The sequence below is a fragment of the Eriocheir sinensis genome, chromosome 58 (genome assembly GCF_024679095.1).
Source record: "Eriocheir sinensis breed Jianghai 21 chromosome 58, ASM2467909v1, whole genome shotgun sequence".
Classification (NCBI taxonomy): domain Eukaryota; kingdom Metazoa; phylum Arthropoda; class Malacostraca; order Decapoda; family Varunidae; genus Eriocheir; species Eriocheir sinensis.
Genome location: NC_066566.1, coordinates 1,892,620 through 1,914,239, shown reverse-complemented (window position 1 = coordinate 1,914,239; position 21,620 = coordinate 1,892,620). Strand labels below are relative to the sequence as shown.

Sequence of the window (21,620 nt, the reverse complement as noted above, 5' to 3'; positions counted from 1 at the left end):
CTTCCTGCTTCTCATCTTATTCTATTATATTATTATTTTCATTGTTATTATTACTATTATTATCATTATTATTACTATTATTAATATTATCATCATTGATATTATTATTATTATTACCATCGTCACTATCAATGCCATTATTACACAAAAGTTCACCTGTAAATTGAGCAACGCGGCAGAAAACAGGTGAGACTCGGGTAAAATAAATGTCGTACCATATGGCTCCCCCTCGGTACACTTCAGAAAGGGTCACAAAGGGTCACGCACCAGCCCACCGACCTATTTAAACATGGTCAAGGAAGTCACCCACTGGCCCCGAGCGACGAAAAAAATATCTCCTCAACTTCGCAGTGAGTAGGATTCGAACCTACGCGGGAAGATCCCATCTGATTTCTAGTCAGACGCCTTAACCACTCGGCCATCACTGCTTGGTTAACTTAGCAATCCTAACCTTAATAAGTCTGTTTTAATCTAATCTTATCGAAACGCAAAACAATCTAAATTTGGCCATAACTGTCACGTAGGAGTAGTAGTAGTAGTAGTAGTAGTAGTAGTAGTAGTAGTAGTAGTAGTAGTAGTAGTAGTAGTAGTAGTAGTAGTAGTAGTAGTAGTAGTAGTTGTTGTTGTTGTTTTTGTTGTTGTTTTTGTTGTTGTTGCAAAAATATTGGTGGTATAATAATAATAATAATAATAATAATAATAATAATAATAATAATAATAATAATAATAATAATAATAATAATAATAATAATAATAATAATAATAATAATAATAATAATAATAATAATAATAATAATAACAATAATAATACCACCACCCGCCACGTTTCCTATATAGCATCCTACACAGTCTTTTTTCGTCTTGGTTTTAGCGCGTCCTTGTTGATGATCTTTTCTACGACCACCTTCAGGAGAGAGAGAGCGAGACCAGCAGAGAGGGAGAAAGGGGGAGAGAGAGAGGGAGGGAAGGAGAGTAGTCCAGGTGATGGAGGGGATGGAGAATGGGGCTAATGGAGAACGAATGGAGTGTGAGAGGCAGGGAGATAAAGGGAGGGATGGAGGAAGGGAGTAACAGATCTTGTCAGGAGGAAGAGGGAGATGGAAGAGCTGTGTGTGTGTGTGTGTGTGTGTGTGTGTGTGTGTGTGTGAGAGAGAGAGAGAGAGAGAGAGAGAGAGAGAGAGAGAGAGGGGGGGGGGGTAGAGGAATTGAAAGCAGTGATCTATTTTTGTGAATTTGCATCCATGTGTATGTGTGTGTGTGTGTGTGTGTGTGTGTGTGTGTGTGTGTGTGTGTGTGTGTGTGTGTGTTAAACTATATATGCATTAGTTTGCTTACATGTATGTCTATGTTATGTATATCAGAATGTATGCATATATGAATGTAAGTAGAATGTATGTATGTATGTATGTATATATGTATGTATGTGCACGCGTCGTAACGAGGCGGCGCTGATGGGATGTGAAGGGAAGTGAACTTTTCTCCGGCAAAGGTCAACAGATATTGATCGAAACGTGACCTCCGCCACATGCCCTAACCCCCCCCCCCCCCCCTCCCCGCTTTCATGCATTCCCCTCCTCTTCCTCCTCCTCCTTCTCCTAGTCCTCCTCTTTTTCATTTTTTTTTCTTTTTCCCCACTTCCCCCTTTTCCTACGCCCCTTCCTCTTTTTCCTTCTTTTCTTTCCACCTTCCCCCTTTCCTACTCACCTCTAAGACTTTCACAATTCCTCTTCGTCCTTCCTCCTCCTCCTCCTCCTACTACTACTACTACTACTACTACTACTACTACTCTTCTTCCTTTTCCTACTTTTTGTTTTTCTTTTTTCCACCTCCTCCCATTCCAAGTCCCCTCCACCATTTTCACATTCCCTCTTCTTCCTCTATTTCTCCTCTTCCTCTACCTCCTTTTCCTCTTTTCTATTTCTTTTTTCTTCTTCATAACCTGCCTCACCTACTGACCTCCTTCGCCACAAGCACTTCTCCTCCTCCTCCTCCTCCTTATCCCCCTCTTCCTCACCCTCCTCCTTCTGATTTCTTTTATTGTTTTTCCTCAACCTCCTTTAACCACTGCCCTTGTTCATCACTACCACAACCTCCTCCTCCTCCTCCTCTTCCTCCAATCTGTTTTCTCTACTTTTCTATCTTTGTATCATTTTATTCATCATATTTCAGTATCCCTAGAGTTATAGAAAACGGGAAAAATTATATCGACTAAACATACACACGAGAGAGAGAGAGAGAGAGAGAGAGAGAGAGAGAGAGAGAGAGAGAGAGAGAGCAAGGGCAGCACGGAGCGAGTTTGGGTGGTGCCTGGGTGAGGGAAGAGGTTCCTTGCACATAAGTCACACGTGTCCCGCTGCGTGTACTGACATTTGTGACCTTCGTGCGGTGGTGGCTTATTGGGAGATGTGGCAGACGGCTATTACCATGACCAAGAGCTTGACCATAACTACCGGGGTGCAGCAAACAGATCTTGATAAAATATTTGTGCTAGGAAATGACGCCAAGAGGTTGTGGCTTATTGGGAGTTGTGGCAAACGGCTATTACCATGACCAAGAGCTTGACCATAACTACCGGGGTGCAGCAAACAGATCTTGATAAAATATTTGTGCTAGGAAATGACGCCAAGTGGTTACGTGTGGCATCTATACATACAGAAGACCATATTGTGATCCCGAATACTCTTATTACCCAAGAAATAAGGGGAAGGAATATCCATCGGTCTTACAGATATTTAACTGGCTGGTTGGTACATGTGATTCTGTCTTTTATATTCAGTGGCCAGACGTGCATTTTTATTTATTTTTTACAGTAGAGGAGTCAGTTCAAGGGCATTAAAAAAGGTAACAAAAACGCCTTGATTCATTGTTATCCGCAGCATACCAGTGCCCGAGTGCTTGACTCAGATGGTTAATAGTTAAAGAGCCGATGTTGCCATTGCATAGAGTTTGAGGAATTCCTCCGAGGAACAGAGCTCGGATGTGTCATGTGCAGTGGCTGTGTCTGTGTGGTGAGTCGGAAGGGAGGATCGGTTGGTTGCATGTCGTCTGGTGGTCACTCAGCGTTTTAGAATGGAGTTATTGACTGTCCTCCAATATTATAGCATGAATAGCAAATAAAGCTGTGCACGTCAATCAAAAAATGTGTTTTGTTAAGCTGTTGATGGCCTGATAGCTCTGCCTTTGCCGGGTTGGCCAGACACTTCATTCGGTGTCTATAGAGTTTAAAAATAAATATAAAAAAAAAGCTTTCAATCTTTCCCTAATACCTCTCGTCCACGGCTGGGAGTCTATAGATAGACTTCCCGGGGAACGTGCCTCGCTTGCTTTCATCACCAACAACACCACGCAACAATGGCAAGATGTTGTCTCCAATTTCAGAAAGATCTCCACGTCCAGTGTTACCAAACGACGTTCCTGTGTTTTCTTCCACCTTCCCCCATATCTCTTGTTTTCAGCAAGAATTCTATAAAGGCATTTCCGGGAACTTGTTCTCGTTTTCGCATCCAATACCGCCCCAAGACATTTGATCAAATCCTCGTTGTCACTGGTTTCTGCTTGTCCTTCGCCGCCTTTACCAGGGCCCACACAAAGCGAATATCTGAATACATTTGTCTGGGGTGACGTCAAGGAATCCAGTATAGCACAAGAGAGGAGGGAGAGAATGAGGGGTTGGGGAGAGGTCATGGAAAGTAGTGGTGGTGTGGGTGGAGTGGTGCGTGGAGTGGTAGGTGGACGTAGATGAGGAGGTTGCAGCATGGGATGTGAGGAAGTCAAGAGCGCATGGTCTGGGGTGAACAGGAAGGGAATGAGTACAAGAGAAGTGCAAGGATAGGGAAGGATGGGGCTAAGAGGGGGCCATAGAGTATAGTGATGATGTGGGTGGAGTGGTAGGTGGACATGGAGAAGGAAGATGCAGCATAGGATGTGAGGACGTATAAAGAGCGGTCTGGGGCGCACGGGAAGGGGATGGCTTGATTGAGGGGAGATGGAGATAAAAAAAAAATGGAACGAACAGTACTCCCTCCTTCCTAAGATTTCAGCTCCTTACAGAGAGGCGTGTCAAAGCAGTTAAAGCGCCTCACTATCTAACATTGACAACTCTTATGGCATCTATACTCTTCATATAAAGGCATAGTAGTAGTATTTTTATCTTCTCCCTTTCTACTTTGTTATGCCCTTGGCCTCAGCTCTTTATGGTAACAAAAAAAAATGGAGCAGGGAAAGCATGCAATAGAAGGGATACTGTGTTGAGAGAGAGAGAGAGAGAGAGAGAGAGTATGGGTAGCCTACGTACACTTAAGAGACACAGGGCCAGCGACACCTTTCCCACCTGATAACGAACCTAATTAAAGCCCCAGGTAAACCCAAGAACATGGAACACACGCGAGATATTTATAGGAACAAGGGGTCAGTTATACTCTCTCTCTCTCTCTCTCTCTCTCTCTCTCTCTCTCTTATTATTATTATTATTATTATTATTATTATTATTATTATTATTATTATTATTATTATTATTATTATTATTATTATCTTCTATTCACGCATTCTGCACCACGTATTTTGAATGAGCTCAGATTTGGTTTGCAGTTTTAAGTTTCTCTTTCCCCTTCTCTCTTTTTCTTTCTTCCTTTTCTTCCATAAATACATTGTGATCTTCATTTTATAATTATATGCTCCCCTTTTCATTTTTTCTCTCTTTCACCTCCTCTCTCTCTCTCTCTCTCTCTCTCTCTCTCTCTCTCTCTCTCTCTCTCTCTCTCTCTCTCTCACACACACACACACACACACACACGAGGACGCTTGAATTTTACGCTGCCTGCCTGCCTCCTCCTCCTCCTCCTCCTCCTCCTCTTCAAGGATTTAGGGGGGGAGGGGGGCCCGTGGTGACCCAAAGGGGGGCTCGGGGCGACTCATAAACCTAGTACCCCCTTTTTAACCCTTACCCCACACATCACCTCCCACGCCCTTCCTCGTCCTCCCCAGCACGTCAACCTAATCCTCATCCTACACCCACATCTTTAACCCATCTTCATCCTTACCCTCTCATCCTCATCCTCCTCATCTTCACTCCTAATCCTTAAATTATTTGCCACATACAAACATACAAACACATATACATCCAGACAGACAGACATAGACAAAAAAAACAAGACATACGAACAAACATACGGTAAACAGCCAGAGAGAAGATGGCGCCACTATAAACACCTGCCTGTGCCATTACGGGCTGGGGCCGACTACCATCCAGGCCCCTCAAGCAAGCCTACCGGCGCTATAGGCGTAGACGTAAAAAAAATAAAAAATAACAGCCAGACAGAAATAGAAGCAGACAGAGAGGCTACACAGCAGTCAGCACACAGCAGGAGGGGCAGCGGCAGCGACCTGGTATGTGCAACCCCCCCACCCCCCCAGCCCCCCGAGCCCCCCGCCATCCATCCATCCCAGCAGGCACCCTCAGGCCCCGCCCCTCTGTTATTACCCCGTCACCCCAGGTCACCCGTGCCGTATCTGCAGCCCCGGGGGAGGAGGAGGAGGAGGAATGGGTTCAGGAAAAGTAGAAAGGAATAGGAGGAGGAGGAGAAAAGACAAGGGAGTGGAAGGGTGAAAAAATGAAGTGCAGGTAAAGAGGAAGAGGAAGAGGAGAGTAGTAAAGGGGGGAGGAGGAGGAGGAGGAGGAGGAAGGGTTAACGGATGAGATAGGGTACAGAAGGTAAAAAAATGGAGATGAAGAGAGGAGGAGGAGGAGGAGGAGGAGGAGAACGAAGGCTGATATAAAGGAAAAACAGTTAGGAAAGAAGATAAGGTGAATGAGATAAATGAAGAAATGCAGGTGAGAGAAAGAGAGAGGGAGGAGGGAGACTTAAGGGGAGGGAGACTAAAGGGGGGGAGGAGGAGGAGGAGGAGGAGGAGGCTGGAGGTAAGTGAAAGGGGCAGAGGTGAAGGCAAGGAGAAAAGAAAGGGCAGAAAGGGAGGCGATAGGGTTAGCAGGAGAGAGAGAGAGAGAGAGAGAGAGAGAAGCAATATTAGGAAGGATATAAATAAGAGAAAACGAAAAGGAAAACGAAGAGGAAAAAGAGAAAAGGAGAAGAAAGAAAAAAAAGAGGACGCGAAAAGGAGCAGAAAATTTGGTAGGAAGAATGACAAAGATGGAAGAGGAGGAGGAGGAGGAGGAGGAGGTGAGTGATGATGACACGTAAAGCAGATATTCATGGACAAAATTATTCATATATTGCGTGAAAAATGTCGCATGTCGATAAAAAATATATTCTCCTCCTCCTCCTCCTCCTCCTCACTCATCTCTCACCCTCTAGTACCCTCAACTTTTTCCCCTCAGGCTTCTCTCTCTCTCTCTCTCTCTCTCTCTCTGCCTATCCATCCATCTATCTATCTATCTCTCAACCTGCCTAACTAGCTCCCTATCAACCTATCTATCCAACAAAGCTAACTACTCACTAATCTATCCATCTACCTATCCAACCATCCATCTATTTACCTTTTATCTCCTCCCCCTCCCGGTTAATATCACTCTCTTGGAAAATAAGTTAGTCAGCCTTTGGAACACACATAACAACATAATACATAAGAACATAAGGAGTCTGCAAGAGGCCTGGACACCTCTCTTCACCTCTCCTCAGCTTGTATAAACAGAAAACACACGGCGGTATCTCTGTAGCCATTCATCCTCCTAGCTATCCATTTGCACTCGATCAACAACAAGCTTTATCATCACAAACTCGTTATAGTTATTGACTGGTAAAGACTGGGAATAATTTTATGACGTGGCTTGACCGAGATAAATTGAATGACGCAGCAAGACAAGCTCCTCCCCTTTCCCTGCCTTCTTTTTCAACTTCCCTCTCTCATCTCCTTTTCTCCCCCCCCGCACCCCCTCCACCCCCTTATCTTCCCTTTCTTCTTTTCCCCATGCTGTTCCTCTCTTCCTCCGTCCTTCATCCTTTCGTCTGCTCCTTCCTCTCTCCTCTCCTTTCCTCCTACTTCCCTTCTTCCTTGTCCTCAGTTCCTCTCTCCTTTCCTCCCTCCGTTAGTCTTCTTTTTCGGAGAGCAAAATGGTGCCTGACATCAGTCTGCGAGAAAAGGAAAATAGATATGAAAAAAATCGTTTACTTCCCTCTTTACTTCGCTTTTCCTGCCTCCTCCACTTCCTTCCTTCTTTTCTCCAGTTCTTCTCTCCCTTCACCTTCCTTCCCGAAGATCAAAATAGTCTGACATCAGTCTAAGAAAAGGAAAATATATATATGAAAAAAATATTTGCGTCCGTCTCTTTTCTCATTTCCTCCTCTCTCCACTTCTCTTCCTTCTTTTCTTTTCTTTCTCTAGTTCCTTTTTCCCTTCGTCTTCCCTCTCGGAGAACAGAATTTGACATCAGTTTACGAACAAAAAAAACAAAAAAAATCAGAAAAATATATATAAAGAATAAAAATACCTCCCTCTCTCTTCTCCTTCCTCCTCCACTTTCCTTCCTTCTCTTCTCCAGTCCCTCACTCCCTTCCTCCCTTCGTCTTCCTTCTCGGAGGTCGAAATAGAGTCTGACATCAGTTTGAGAAAAATATAAAGAAAAATAAAGATATGAAAAAAAAATCCCAGCGGAGGAAGTCAATGTCTGTCTCACGCGAGGGTCATAAACCGACTGACTGGCACGGCAAGGAGGAAAAAAGAAAAGAAAAAAAAGGAGGTCAGACTTCGGGTGTTAGAGAAAATCACGAAAAGGGAAGTGAAAAAGTAAATGTAAGGAAGAGAGACTGAAAGAGAAAGAAAGAAAAAATGGAAGAAAATTAAAGTTTTTTTTTTAGGAAGCAAACAAACATGGAGGGAAAAAAATAACGAAAGAAAATAAAAAAAAGGTTACTGAGGGAAAGAATAAGAAAAAAAAAGGGGAGAGAGAAAACAGTAAGAAAATCAAAAAAGGAAAGGAGGAGCAAACGACTGAAGGAAAACAAGACAAAACAAAAGGAGAAAACATACCACTTCAAGAAAATTAAAAAATTAAAAAGTACCCAAGAACAGAATAAACACACAGCAACGGAATGGAAATAAAAGGGAAAGGAGAGACAGAACCAACAAGCAACAGAAGGAAAACAAAAGAAAAAATAGAAGTGAAGCTTACTAAAGCACGCCAGTTGACCTGCTCGACCTGACCTCGGGCACTGCTGGAGATAACATCGGTGCTGCCTCCCCCTTAACCCTCTCTCTCTCTCTCTCTCTCTCTCTCTCTCTCTCTCTCTCTCTCTCTCTCTCTCTCTCTCTCTCTCTCTCTCATGAAGCAGCGCCGTGAAGAAAACCCGGAAAATTGCAAATACCTGCCTCCCGTGGCGTTCCGTAAGGAGTGAACGAACACACACACACACATTTCTCTCTCTCTCTCTCTCTCTCTCTCTCTCTCTCTCTCTCTCTCTCTCTCTCTCTCTCTCTCTCTCTCTCTCTCTCTCTCGGATTCTCACAGCAATGCATTAATGCGTCAAACAAAGCGAACGGAATGCTGCGCTTCATTAAAAGAAACTTCTCGTTCAAGAATAAAGATGTAATACTTCCATTGTACAATAGTTTAGTCAGATCCCACTTGGAATATGCAGTACAGTTTTGGTCTCCCCACCGCGCGAAGAGCATTGCTAAATTAAAAGATGTTCAAGGTAAGAAACAAAGATGATTTTGCGCAATAAACCTTACGACGATAGGCTCTCATCTCTTAACCTTGAGAAACGTTGCCACAAAGAAAAACTGATCAAATGACTCAAAATAATCAACAGTTTTACGAATGTGGATAAATCTAACTTGTTCATGATCGATGACACATTTCGAACTAGAAGTAATGGCTCAAAATCTAAGTGTAGACGAATAAACTAAAACTGCACCAAATTGTTCTTCACTAACGTTGTAACGCGGAAATGGAATAAGCTCCCACCTTCAGTGTTCGAGTGCAACACCATAGATTCAGTTGAAAACAATCTCGACCGTCACTTCCTTCACCTTAATATTCCATAAAATAGAAGTGCGAACTCTTGGTGGCATTTGATTTGATATAATTTCACCTATGTTTAAGGACAGACCACCTAGTCTGGACAATGGCATCTGTGTGGTCTAAATCTCTCTCTCTCTCTCTCTCTCTCTCTCTCTCTCTCTCTCTCTCTCTCTCTCTCTCTCTCTCTCTCTCTCTCTCTCTCTGCTGCAATACCGGAATAAGTCTCTCTGGTGGAGGTGGTGGAGCAATTTCTATCTTTTTTACTTCCCTTTTTCTTATGCTTTTCATTTCACATCAACTTTCACTGCTTGCCATGCACGGTTTTTCCCTCCTCTGATTCTCATGCTCTCTGCCATCAACTCCCCGCCCACACACACACACACACACACACACACACGCTTCCTCCTCTCTCCTCACTCCCTTCCCTTCCTTTCCCTTTCCTTTCCTTTCATCATCCACCTCTCCGTTCCAGCTCTCTTCCTTTTCCAGTCATCTAGTTCTGCTCTGCTTCCTCACCGTTAGTTTTGTTCATTTCCTCCCCCTATAGGTCTCTCTCTCCCCTCCTCCTCCTCTTCCTGTTCCCTATCTTTTTCTCTCCATAGGCCTCTTCCCCTCCTTATGGTAATTCTTCTTTTTCATCTCCGTTTTATCTTTCTCCTCCCTTTCCATCTTCTCTCTGTTCCATCATCCTCTTCCCTATCAGTCTTCTCTATTCCATCGTTCTTTTCCCTACCCATCTCTTCTTTGTATCTTCCTCCTCCCTTTTCATCCTTTCCTCCTTCTTCCTCGTCTCTTCTCTTTCCTTCTTTCTCCTACCATTATATTTCTTCTCTTCTCCTCCTCCATTTCCATCTCCTCTTCCTCCTCCCTGTTAACCCTCCTCTTCACTTCTTTCACCATCCTCTTCTCTTCCCCCTTCTCCCCACTCACCCTTGAAACCTTACTCCCCTTACAGAATCCCCTCCCTCTTCCGCCTCTCCGCCACCTTCACTCTTCCTTTCACATGGCTCCAATCACAGCCCAGGCCCGTCATTCCCTCACCCCTTCGGCTCTCGCTGTTACAGAACCACTTCGCCCGAGGCTCCGGCGGCAACCCTTCATCCCGCCCTCCGTCGCACTCTGGCCGCCTCGCAACACCCACCCGGCCAGCCTAGATCACGCAACACACCTCGCCTGATCATACCTTTGTCAGCACTGCAACATCCCACCCGAAGGACGCCACTGACGTTATGTCTACACCTCGCCTGTGATTTAAGACCCCGAAACTCAGGTGTAATATCCGTCGACACTTTTTATCAAGTGTATGCAACACACACCAAAGGACTCCCTCCCCCTCCTATAGCACCCTGTCAACACTTACACGAAATGCGCCTCACCTCAGCATGCCTTTACAAAGATTTGTGACGCTACAGCTTGCGTACAACATCCGTCTGTGTATAGTTCTCCTTTCATTCCCTTGCTGTGGGTATTTCTTTGTGTAAACTTGTGACTAGTTCCATGATATGAGCCATAGATATAAAAATTAAGGATTTTCTATGAAAAAAATTATACTTGGAAATAAATACAATGGTGAAAAGGTTGGTACATCAGGGATGGAAAACTCCTGAGAGGAAGGAGGTATTACCATGAATAGGAAAGTGAGAACACCACAAAGAGTAAATATAATCTAAAGTTGATTAATATAAAAGGACTTAGTAAAACTAAATTAGTAAAAGTAGAAAAATTGATTGAAAAATATTTAGACAGTATACGTACATCACTGACACAACAAAGTTTGACAAATAGGTATTAACAAGAGGTCTGAATAAGACAAGAAATACCAGGGAGATGAATGACAGAAAAGGAGAATTAATGACTGCACAGAGGAAACAAATTGGAAAGATAAAAAAATAATTAAACACCACTACTTCGTGAATGTAGTTGTTAGTATGTTGGGACGAACAGTAATACTAATCATCCATCAGTAAACGATGGTAAGAGAAACGGGAAAATATAGAAACTAATAGAAGAGGAGATGACTGTGGAAGAAAGTAGCCTAGTAAAAAGTTGACATTGCTGAGATTAAATGGCTATGTTGACTTTTTAGGAGAAAGACAACTACATAAATATGGTGATTTTGTATTAGAATGAATGAATAATTATGAGTTAACTATGCTAAATGACATGACAGAATGTGAGGGAACCTATATATGAACAGCGAGACAGAAAAGTGTGATCAACCACTGAGTGACCCACAGCACCCTCGTCAAGGATGTAATGGCTATAGATATTAATGAAAATAAAAATATCCTTGACTTATTTGACCAAAACTTGATTACTGCAACATACAGAAGCAATAAAAATATAAAATACAAATCATATTATTGCCCAAGAATTAGATTAGAATAAATTAGATCGATCAGGATAAAAGATGCATGTCAAAGTAGATTAAATATGAAATAAGAGAATAACGAAAACTCTAAATAAAATCTAAAGCAAAGGAGTGGGACCCAAAGAACTTCATTAGTGCTCTCTTATATAAAAACAGCAAATTGAAATTTACAGAAGAAAAATGTCATGATAACCTTCATCAGTGACTGAACTGAACCAAACCCAACTGGTAAACTTAACAAAAATTAAAGAGGGGGTACCAGGCTGACATGAAGTGAAGATAGCTTGGGGGTATCGGGGCCAAAAAAAAAATTAAGGTAACACGCTAGGAGAGGTCGACACCCTCGCCATCAAGGCAGGGAGCTATGACGAGACCACCCAAAATAATGGAATATGGTCGAGGGTCAAGAGCATGGCTACCCCAGTGTTAATATTGTGCTCGGCCACGTTTTTCTTACCTTGCATGGCCGTAGACGCGGACATGTCCTCCACTAAAGGTATAGCAGGGCTTTCTTTGCCCTGAAGGTGGTATGTTCCCCGATAAATCCAGAGGTATGGTCAATGTGACGTAAACACTGAATTGTTGTCGCCGTGGCGGGCTCAGCGCATGGTGCAGACGATGAATGACTGATGAAAACCCGCGCCCACGTTTCCATAGGTGCGACAATGATTCCTAAATACAACATTCAACTCAGCTTCATTTAACATTAATGTATTCTTTCCATTCGTATAGAATGTATTAATGACGGAGTTTTAAATGATAGCTTTGACTGAATACCATCATCGGTGTGTGTGGATACGGGGGATAGCTTTTATTAGACAAAACTGATAATGCAATGATGTACGATAATCTGGTACCGCTGATGATCTGTCAGCTGATGGTCGCCAGGCGTACCAACCCCACCTGCAGTGGTGGTGGTTTTTTCAATAGCCTGCCTGCTTGCATGATAACATTTCTTCATGAGCGTCGAGAGCGGGGGTCAAGGAGGGATAGTTGCCCCACTTTGAGAGCTGTTACATTCCTATTCACACTCGTTTGCAAGTTATAACAATTAATATTTTCAAAGCCTCAGGAGGACGTTATTGGTAACTGTAGGTGCCAAAACCTTGTGGTTAGCCAACGAAAATAGGAAAGTTGATGTATATTTACAGGGTCGCAATTTCGGGGGGGGGCTAGAGGGCTATATACCCCCCCTCCCCCCCATGTTTTCTATGTCGGCCTGAAAATGACCCTAAAAGTCTATTTTCAAAAAATTTATCCCACTTGCGCATAGCCTTGCTCGCCACCCACCCCCCCCCCCCCCCCCAATCTCGAAACTATGATGCCCTATTGTCCCCGCAAAAAAATCTGCCAAAATTACGGACCTGATATATATATATATATATATATATATATATATATATATATATATATATATATATATATATATATATATATATATATATATATATGTTTAATAATGTCACAATAAGAAACACTGTTCTAGGATATATTTTGACACTTCCTTGATATCTTCAAACCGTAGGTGGCACAGGGTGAAGGGAATGGGATTAACTATATTTTTTTCACATTCACGTGTTACTGTTGTAAATAACCGACAAACTAATGACAGCAGCCCGCCGACTCATGTTGTCACGATGGGGGGTTGGGAGGTGAAGGAACGCAAGTTTTGCCGAAGGGTTAGCCTTCTTTTTTTTTTTTTTTTTGTTACCCAACTCGCTTGAACGGACTACGCTATAGTTACCGGTAGTCATTTTCTCTTGAATACATGGCAACATTTTTTTTTCATACTCCTGGACTGAACACAATCAAACTTCATAAAAAAGTAATATTTCCTTTTTATCATGTGCAATGACGGTGTTATAAAAGCGTTCTGACTACACAAGTTTTATTTATTTGTGTATTTATTTTTTCAAACCCATTTTGCAACCTGTGTAATAATACGTCTTAGCATACGTTCACTCGAAACTACTGGGAATTCTCTCTCTCTCTCTCTCTCTCTCTCTCTCTCTCTCTCTCTCTCTCTCTCTCTCTCTCTGTTGCGGTCACACAGCTACGGGGGGGAGAGAGAGAGAGAGAGAGAGAGAGAGAGAGAGAGAGAGAGAGAGAGAGAGAGAGAGTTTTGTGTGTGTACATTTTCTTTTCCTTTTATTTTTTAGTCTCCAGTTATCAATATGTACGAGTCAGAGACCTTCAAGTGCAAGAAAGGTTAGGGCAAGCAAGTAATGACCAGCATGCCTTCAGGACCTAATTAAACCGCTGCAGGTGAGCGCAGGTTATATTTAAGTTATTCCTCTAAAACGATTGGATTCAGACTCGGTTAACTGATGATATAGTACGTGGAGCGAGGAAAAAACGTAAGAAAAAAGGGAATAAGACAACAGAAAGGAAAAAGAATAAACAAAAGGAAGAAAAAGAAAGAACAGGACAATTAATATAGTGAGTGGAGCGAAGAAAGAAAAAAAATAAGTAAATAAAAGGCGCACCAGCAGGAAAAAGAATAAAACAAGAAAGAACAAATAAAAAGAACAAAAAACAAAGAACAAACGAATCAAAGAACGAACACACGAAAGCAAAAAAAATAATAATAAAAAATCCCTGCCAATAAGTACCAATTTCAGAAAAAAGAAAAATGAAACTGCCTGTCAATCAGCAACAATTTCATAAAAAGACCCACTTAGTTCTCGAGATAAAGCGCCTCTCACTCATCCTTCTGACGGAGAAAATCACAGTCGTCACAGAAAGAGGAAGAACCACAATAGGCATGATGTTTTTTTTCTCGTTTTCTCATCGGAGAGACAATGGTGGGTTATTCTTCTTCACCGTTTACTCTCCTTGCGTGCATGGGTACAGTGAATGCATGAATATGTGAATAAAAGCTAAATGAATAAAAAAATAACAACATTACTACTACTGATAATAATAATAATAATAATAATAATAATAATAATAATAATAATAATAATAATAATAATAATAATAATAATAATGACCCAAAAAAACAAGATGACGAGGAAGAGAAGACAATATTACTGATGACAATGATAATAATAATGATTAGGACAACGACGATGATGATTATGATGATGATGATAATAATGACGATAATGATGATAAGCAAGAACAAAAGCAATAAGAAGATGGAAAAACAGAAAAAGACAAAAACAAGACCAAGAAAAAATATGTACAGAAAGACACAGGACGATAAAGAGGAGAAACAGATGGAGAACGAAAAGAATGATACCGAGGAGGAGGAGGAGGAGGAGGAGGAGGAGTTGCGGGATCCTGGATGATAGTGATTACGGAACATGATCACAGAGGGAGACACCCGCGGCCTCCACCCACAAAACGCCTCCTTCACCCCGCCCCACCCCAACCCGACCCACCCATCCCACCCCGCCTTGCTCAGTCTCGAAGTGAAATCGAGAAACTGGAAAAAGTGTAACAAGTGGAAAAGAACAGTGGAAGGGGTGGGACATGGAGTAAGGAGGGGGCTGTGGGGTGGGGTGAGAGGTGGAGAACAGGGTGTGGGTTATTTGGGAATGAGTGGGATATGGGTTGAACAGTGAAGATGGCATGGGTGGGTATGTAGAGATGGGGTGAACTGAGGCTGGGATGGGTTTTGGATGGGTGGTGGAATGGGTGAGGCAGGGATGAGGACATGAGTGGGGAGAAGAATGGGCTGTGTTGACATAGTAGACATGGATGGGTATAGAGATGGGGTGTACTAAATAGAGGTTGTGGGGTTAGGTGGTATTTGGTCGGGTGTTTGGTAGGCGTGGGTTAGGTGATGTTCTCTATGTGGTAAGGAAGAGGGTGATGGAATGGATGGGACACAGAGGGGGATATGGGTGAGTATAAGAATGGACTGAACTAAGGAAAGGTTTTGGAGTTGGTTGGGGCAGGAAAAAAGCATGGGAATGGTGATCTACTCTGACTATGAGGTAAAGGAACGAGAGATGGAAGACATGAGCCAAAGACGTGGGCATGGAAGGTATAAAGACGGGCTATACTAAGCACAGGTTATGGGGATGCCTGGTGGGTGCTGGGTGGCTGGGTACGTTCAGGAGATGCATTGGTGGTGGTGGCTGGTGAGGGGCATTGACTGTGAAATAGGTGAGAGAATTCCGGAGTGAAGAAGATAATAGCAATATGAAGAAAATCCCTCGACTCTGGTCTGTTCAGAGGTGCCATCCGTGTAAGTGAGGTCTCCCGCCCACCCCGTAATCACACACACGCACGCACGCCGCAGAAGTACTACATGCATGCAAGGGTGAACGAGTACTTATAAGGAGGATGGACGAGGATCTGATGGACAGGTGTGTAGACGAAATAGCATCCAATGTAAGATTATTTAGCATTTCTTGAGATGCAAGATTTCTAGCCAAACGATTCTCAGTGAGGGAGTAAGAGTTATAACTTATCAGGGGAGTAGTAAAGATAGGAGACTGGTAGATGAAATAGTATCCAACTTGAGATGGTTAAGCAGAAGTTCAGGTATGTGATTTCAAGCTATTCGATTCTGGGTGAGGTGTTTGGCAAAGGTTCAGATATAATATTAGCGATTGAGCATCTTGATTTATTAAGAGGGTAGGAAAAATAGAAAGAATTTTGACTTAGGGAGATTATGCATAGAAGAAGAGAGAACAGTATTTACAGGTTTATTGATGCAAGCTTTTCCATTGGTCATTTCTCAGTTTCTAGCCATAATCTCTCTCTCTCTCTCTCTCTCTCTCTCTCTCTCTCTCTCTCTCTCTCTCTCTCTCTCTCTCTCTCTCTCTCTCTCTCTCAGGCAGCAGGATAGGTATCTTGCCTTCTGCACTTCCTCCTTACTTCCTTGCACCCCTTCCAAACACTCTCCCCTGCCGGCCTACCTTCTTCCCTGTCTCCTTCCCTCACACTGACCCCTGCCTGCCTCCTTTCTTCCTCACATCTTTGGTTCCCTTCAAAACACGTTACCCACTCCCGACCTTTCTTCTTTCCTTTATTCCTGCCTCCTTTCCTCATGCTCTGCCCCCTGCCTCCCTCCCTGCCTCGGAATGAAGGAGCCCCCCACGCACCCCTGCAGGTAAGCGTGGCCGCCCTGAGCGTGACTCTCCACCAGGTATTATTAACTCAGCGGTGAGGTAACGCCGCCGCCACCACCACCACCACAACCTTCACTAACTACCTGCAACTAAAACCTTTCCCTATCCCCACTCCACCCCCACCTCTAGCCGTACACGCACACGCACAAGCTCACGAGAGGATACACACACACACACACACACACACACACACACACACACACACACACACACTTATTAATTCCGGAAAACGATCAGATGGCACAATAGCTGTCTAGAAAAATAAATAGCATAATAATAATAATAATAATAATAATAATAATAATAATAATAATAATAATAATAATAATAATAATAAAAAGAAGAAGAAGAAGAAGAAGAAAGAGAAGAAGAAGCGAAACTAACTAGTATAACTAACTAACTAATTAACAAACTAACTAACGAACGAATGAAAAAACAAACGAACGAACAAAGTAAAAAAATAGCAACCAAATACATACTATCATGTAGACTAAAATTACTCCTTTTGACATTTCCCTTTCAGCAGAGGTTCCGCGAGTAGAAACCAGTAAGAAGCACTCCTTAGCATACCAACATTACCCTCCTTACCCTTACCATACCTTTGCCAAGCTGCCTCAGGAACCTCGGCAGGCACTCGGCACCGGCAAACAGGGTTACAAAACATGCGTGAGTGGCGTGCGGAGCCGTGCATGCTGCGGCCCTGTCCATCCCCTCATCTTGACAGGCCCGCACCAGCCACCAAGGCCTGTCGTGTCCACCACCTTGTGTACATAAGGTGCTACACGCTCGAGCAGGCACGAAGACTTTTCCACGTATATATAAGCTTGATAGATAATGAGGGTACAAAGACCAGATTCTAAGCCAGGAAAATGACGCAGGTGAACTATATGAGCTAGGCCATCTTTAATAACAGATTGGTCAGACCACTTCATATAGTCTTAGTTAGTTAACTGTAGCAATGACCAAACTCTAGACCGGGTAAAGGATGCAGGTGAATTACACGTACGAGTCCTATCTTCGGGAACAGTTCGCCCTGCTTTAACTATCAAGGGCTGCTGTGTCCACTACTTTGAATATATCCTCACACTAACTTTTCCACGTCATCTTCACCCATTACTAGACCCCATACTAGGACTGCAGGACAAGTGCTTCCCAGCGTTCTCCATCTCTCTCTGTTTGATATTAAGAGTACTCCATCATGCTCAAGATTATCCTCGAGTCACATATCATCTGGTTTCTCCGTAGTCTTGTTTAATGTTGTGGGGCAGTGGCGACTGGAGTGGATCAATACTACCCAAGCACTAAGCCGCAAAGATCATGAAGTGCTAAATAATACGTATATGAAACTACACAATAGGAAAAGTCGTAAGATATGTTGTGTTCGTGATGGCAAGGCACACTCAATGGACTGGACAGAGTAATTTTGCCGAGTTTGTGAGGCAGTCGCGGGATGCAGATGAACGATGATGTCCTCTCGTTCTAGTGACCGCAGTTTTAGCCACACCTCACGTGATAAAACTGTCAACTTGCATCTCCTTTTACACATGTTACAACCTTAACCCGACCTAGCCTCACCAACCCCGATGTTTGTATATAGGGAGTCCTTTATCATTCACTGGGATAGGAGAGGATACGGCGTGAGTCAAGTGCATGTATGTACAAAGAAGTATATAAGTAGTTGTTTTAAATGGTACAAAATAGGATAATAAAGATCACACACACACACACACACACACACACACACACACACACGCGTATCCAAGTACTAATTATTTTAATGTGGCTAATAACACCCTCTATACCCCGTGCGTGGCCGTTCTGCTAACTCAAAGCGGAGACCAGAAACACCGTCATTACCTTTATCAGCTGTTCGGTCTGGGAGGCACGTCCGGACCTAACCTTACGCAATAGTATATACCATAGATATTAACTACCATGTATGTGTTGTGAGTGTTTTCATGATCTCTATCATTGCTTTCATTCTTCAGGTAATACAAGATACTATAATACAATACATTATACTACATACACAGCACCGAGTTCCATGTGCAATCACCTCTGTGTATATAAGGAGAGAGAGAGAGAGAGAGAGAGAGAGAGAGAGAGAGAGAGAGAGAGAGAGAGAGAGAGATGAGGAACCGTGTAGCTTTTCATACTTATAAGCCAATAACACTAATACTAATCTGTTGGTGGTTGATCTCATATATATAACTACCAATGGCATGGTGTGTTAAATCATGGCATATGAAGGGAGAATTTGGGGGTGAGGGAGGGAAGGGTAGAGGAATTAAAGGGAAGGGAAGAGGTGCCTCCTACTGCGGGTCGTGCCTCCCCCCCCCAACCACCCCCATCACCCCCATTCCTTACACACTCCCGGAAGAACACCAATTACCTGTCGCCTCTGTACCTGGGCTGTTATTAAGGTTCTAAGAGGAGGAGGAGGAGGAGGTCCCAAGAGACCACCAATCCTAAATGCCCGCAGTTTATATGTTGCCCTAATAACATAGATCACGATCCTGAAGAGGGAAAGCCTCCGGTACTGAGTGACGACGAAAGAAATAGTACACACACACACACACACACACACACACACAGACGAACTTCTCAAAACACAGCCATTTACGCCACCATCGCAAGTCACCTTTTGCCCTGAACGAAACATTACCGGAAAGAGAGAGAGAGAGAGAGAGAGAGAGAGAGAGAGAGAGAGAGAGGTGGGGGGTGGGGGGTAACTACTGCTGAGGCGCGGTCTTGGTGGGCACAGAGCCGGGTCAGCAGCGGTTCAGCACGTTTCAGGCACCCTTACTGTCAGCACGGCGGGCACCCATGAGTTACGGCCGGCTTATGACTCGATTTGTAAAGCTTTCCACCTTTCACCTGAAGCTTAATATTCCCACAGTCCCCGCGGAGTCTGAGGGGGCGGGAGAGGAGGTGAGGGAGGGGGGAGTGGAGCCAGGGAGGTTGTGTGGGAGGAGGAGAAGGAGGAGAAGGGAATGAGAGGCGTAAAGTGACGGCCGGATGTATTCAGCCATGATTAATCGATCTCTTAACTCGGTCTCAGGCAGTTTGTCACGTAAGGATTTGGTTTCAGGCGATAGAAAACGGGGGTCGGAGAAAAGGGGGGAAAAAAAGCTGTCCAGATACCCTCGCACTCCCCCCCCCCCTCCCTCCTTTCCACCCACACCAAACGATCACCTTGAACGGACTGAGTGAAAACCGGAGACAAAATCATCACATATTCACGTATTTCATTAAGTCTTCGTCCACTGTTTCATAGCATCATCTGACCGATAAAAAACAAAATCAAAACATATGTTTAACACCTACCTGACAATCGCTAAAAACAGACCGAACGAAACCACGAGAGAAAACCAATACCTAACCACGTGTTTTCTCAAGTATTCGTCCACTGTTTCATAATACCCCGGACGTCAGGGTTAGAAGGGGGGGGGGGGGGGGGGCACTTCGCTTCTTGGTCTGCCTCCTCGGCCACCAAGACGAAGAGCAGGAAGGCCGTGGTAGCAGTTAGTTCACAAGTTACCGACAGGGGGCGTAGAGTAATCCCCCGTTGACAAAGAGACCCCATGTACAGGACAGTCCCAGCGCCGATAGAGCTGTATAGACTAGATCCTCACGTGCATGGATGATTTGCCTTCCTTCCTGTATGCTCACGGAATGGATAAACTGAGGTAATAGATGGAGTAGTAATAAATGGACGACCCCTCCAGCTGTTCATTCTTCCTTTCGGGTTGATCGATAAATGGGTACCTGAGGAAACCTGGGGCCGGTAAACTGTGGTAACCTGAATGTTGCACTGGCCCTGTGTCGAGTTAATGGGTTGTCTCCCACCACAGGCTTCAAGGGCCAACGAGATGGAGATGAGCACCCACGCCACGCAGCTATAGCGAATGATTCCAACTTGCTATCGGATCTCTTCATCATACTCGAACTCCGTAACATAGACACCTTCAACCCCCGCCGCCTCCTCCTCCTCCATACTGCTCCCTCGACACTAACCTAACCTAACCACCGTCTCCTGTCCCTCTGTCCCTGCACTTTCATCTTGTACACTCGCCCTAAGTCCATCTCTCGTCCCAACCGCAGTCTCCCATTACTCTATAATTATCTTCCCTCTTCTCGAGTTCGTAAGCGTGAGTAGACGCCTTTTGCCACCGATCGCCTCATGTCACTTTCATCCTTACCTCCCTACACCAGAAGCCCCCTCTCTCCTATTCCTCTACTATCTACAACGTATAACCCCCTCCTCTTCCCCTTCCCCAGCCTCCCTCCCGTCTCACCATACATTCATACTATTGTCCCTGAATACAGAAAGAGGGAGATGAGGGATGAGAAACGAACGAATTAGAAGGGAAAGGCAGACAAAGAGAGAAAGAATGGGGAAAGTACATAGGAGTGAGGGAGAGAGGACTAAGTGAGAGGATAGATTAGCGAGATTATGAAAGGAGAGAGGAGAAACGAAGGGTGAAGGGAAGGCGAGATGCAGAGAGAGAGAGAGAGAGAGAGAGAGAGAGAGAGAGAGAGAGAGAGAGAGAGAGAGAGTTGATTCAGAAAATTTATTAGTGAAATTACGGATAATGAAATGTGACAGTGATGACCCGCAGATGTTTTTGTGTTGGTGGTAAAAATCGTTCGAGGAATTAGACTCTAACACGAATACACACAAGTAAAGTTTTTCGTACCTTTCTCCTTGGAAAAAAAAAATCTACGTATTTGTAAGGTCTGATGGTAGTATTGGATGCAGTAACTGAAGGTGGTAGTGTAGGTGATAGGTAGAGTGTCACCATTACTTAATAAATCGGTTCTCTATCGGTACAAATAATTTCCAAGGCAACAGAGAAGATTTGGCAAGTTATTATGAGGTACTTTTCACGTTCATGGTGCAGAGGTCTTATAAAACTCCCATTTAAGCTCAAAAATTGTCCATGATAATCTCTATAACCCGCAGGCCGAAGTGTTTGTGAGTACGAGTCGAGTTTCGCGGATTTTTCTTTTTTTTTCCCATAAGAATTATAGCCGTATGTGGTTGTGGTTGTGGTGGAGGTGACATAGGTGATGGGAAGAGTTTCACATGCAGTTCAAATAGAAAAATTAAAGAGGAACGCACAACACTGCCTGAGTTGCACGTATCTTCCGCTCTTTGTAATGGAAATGAATGAAATATATG

General features: G+C 43.7%; 1 non-coding gene across 1 annotated transcript; it reads right to left on the bottom strand.

Moving 5' to 3' along the window:
* Positions 1–346: 346 nt before the first annotated feature.
* Trnas-aga (transfer RNA serine (anticodon AGA)) lies at positions 347–428 on the bottom strand. The gene has a single exon. It is a non-coding gene; the product is annotated as a tRNA-Ser (tRNA).
* Between the last annotated feature and the right edge of the window lie 21,192 nt (positions 429–21,620).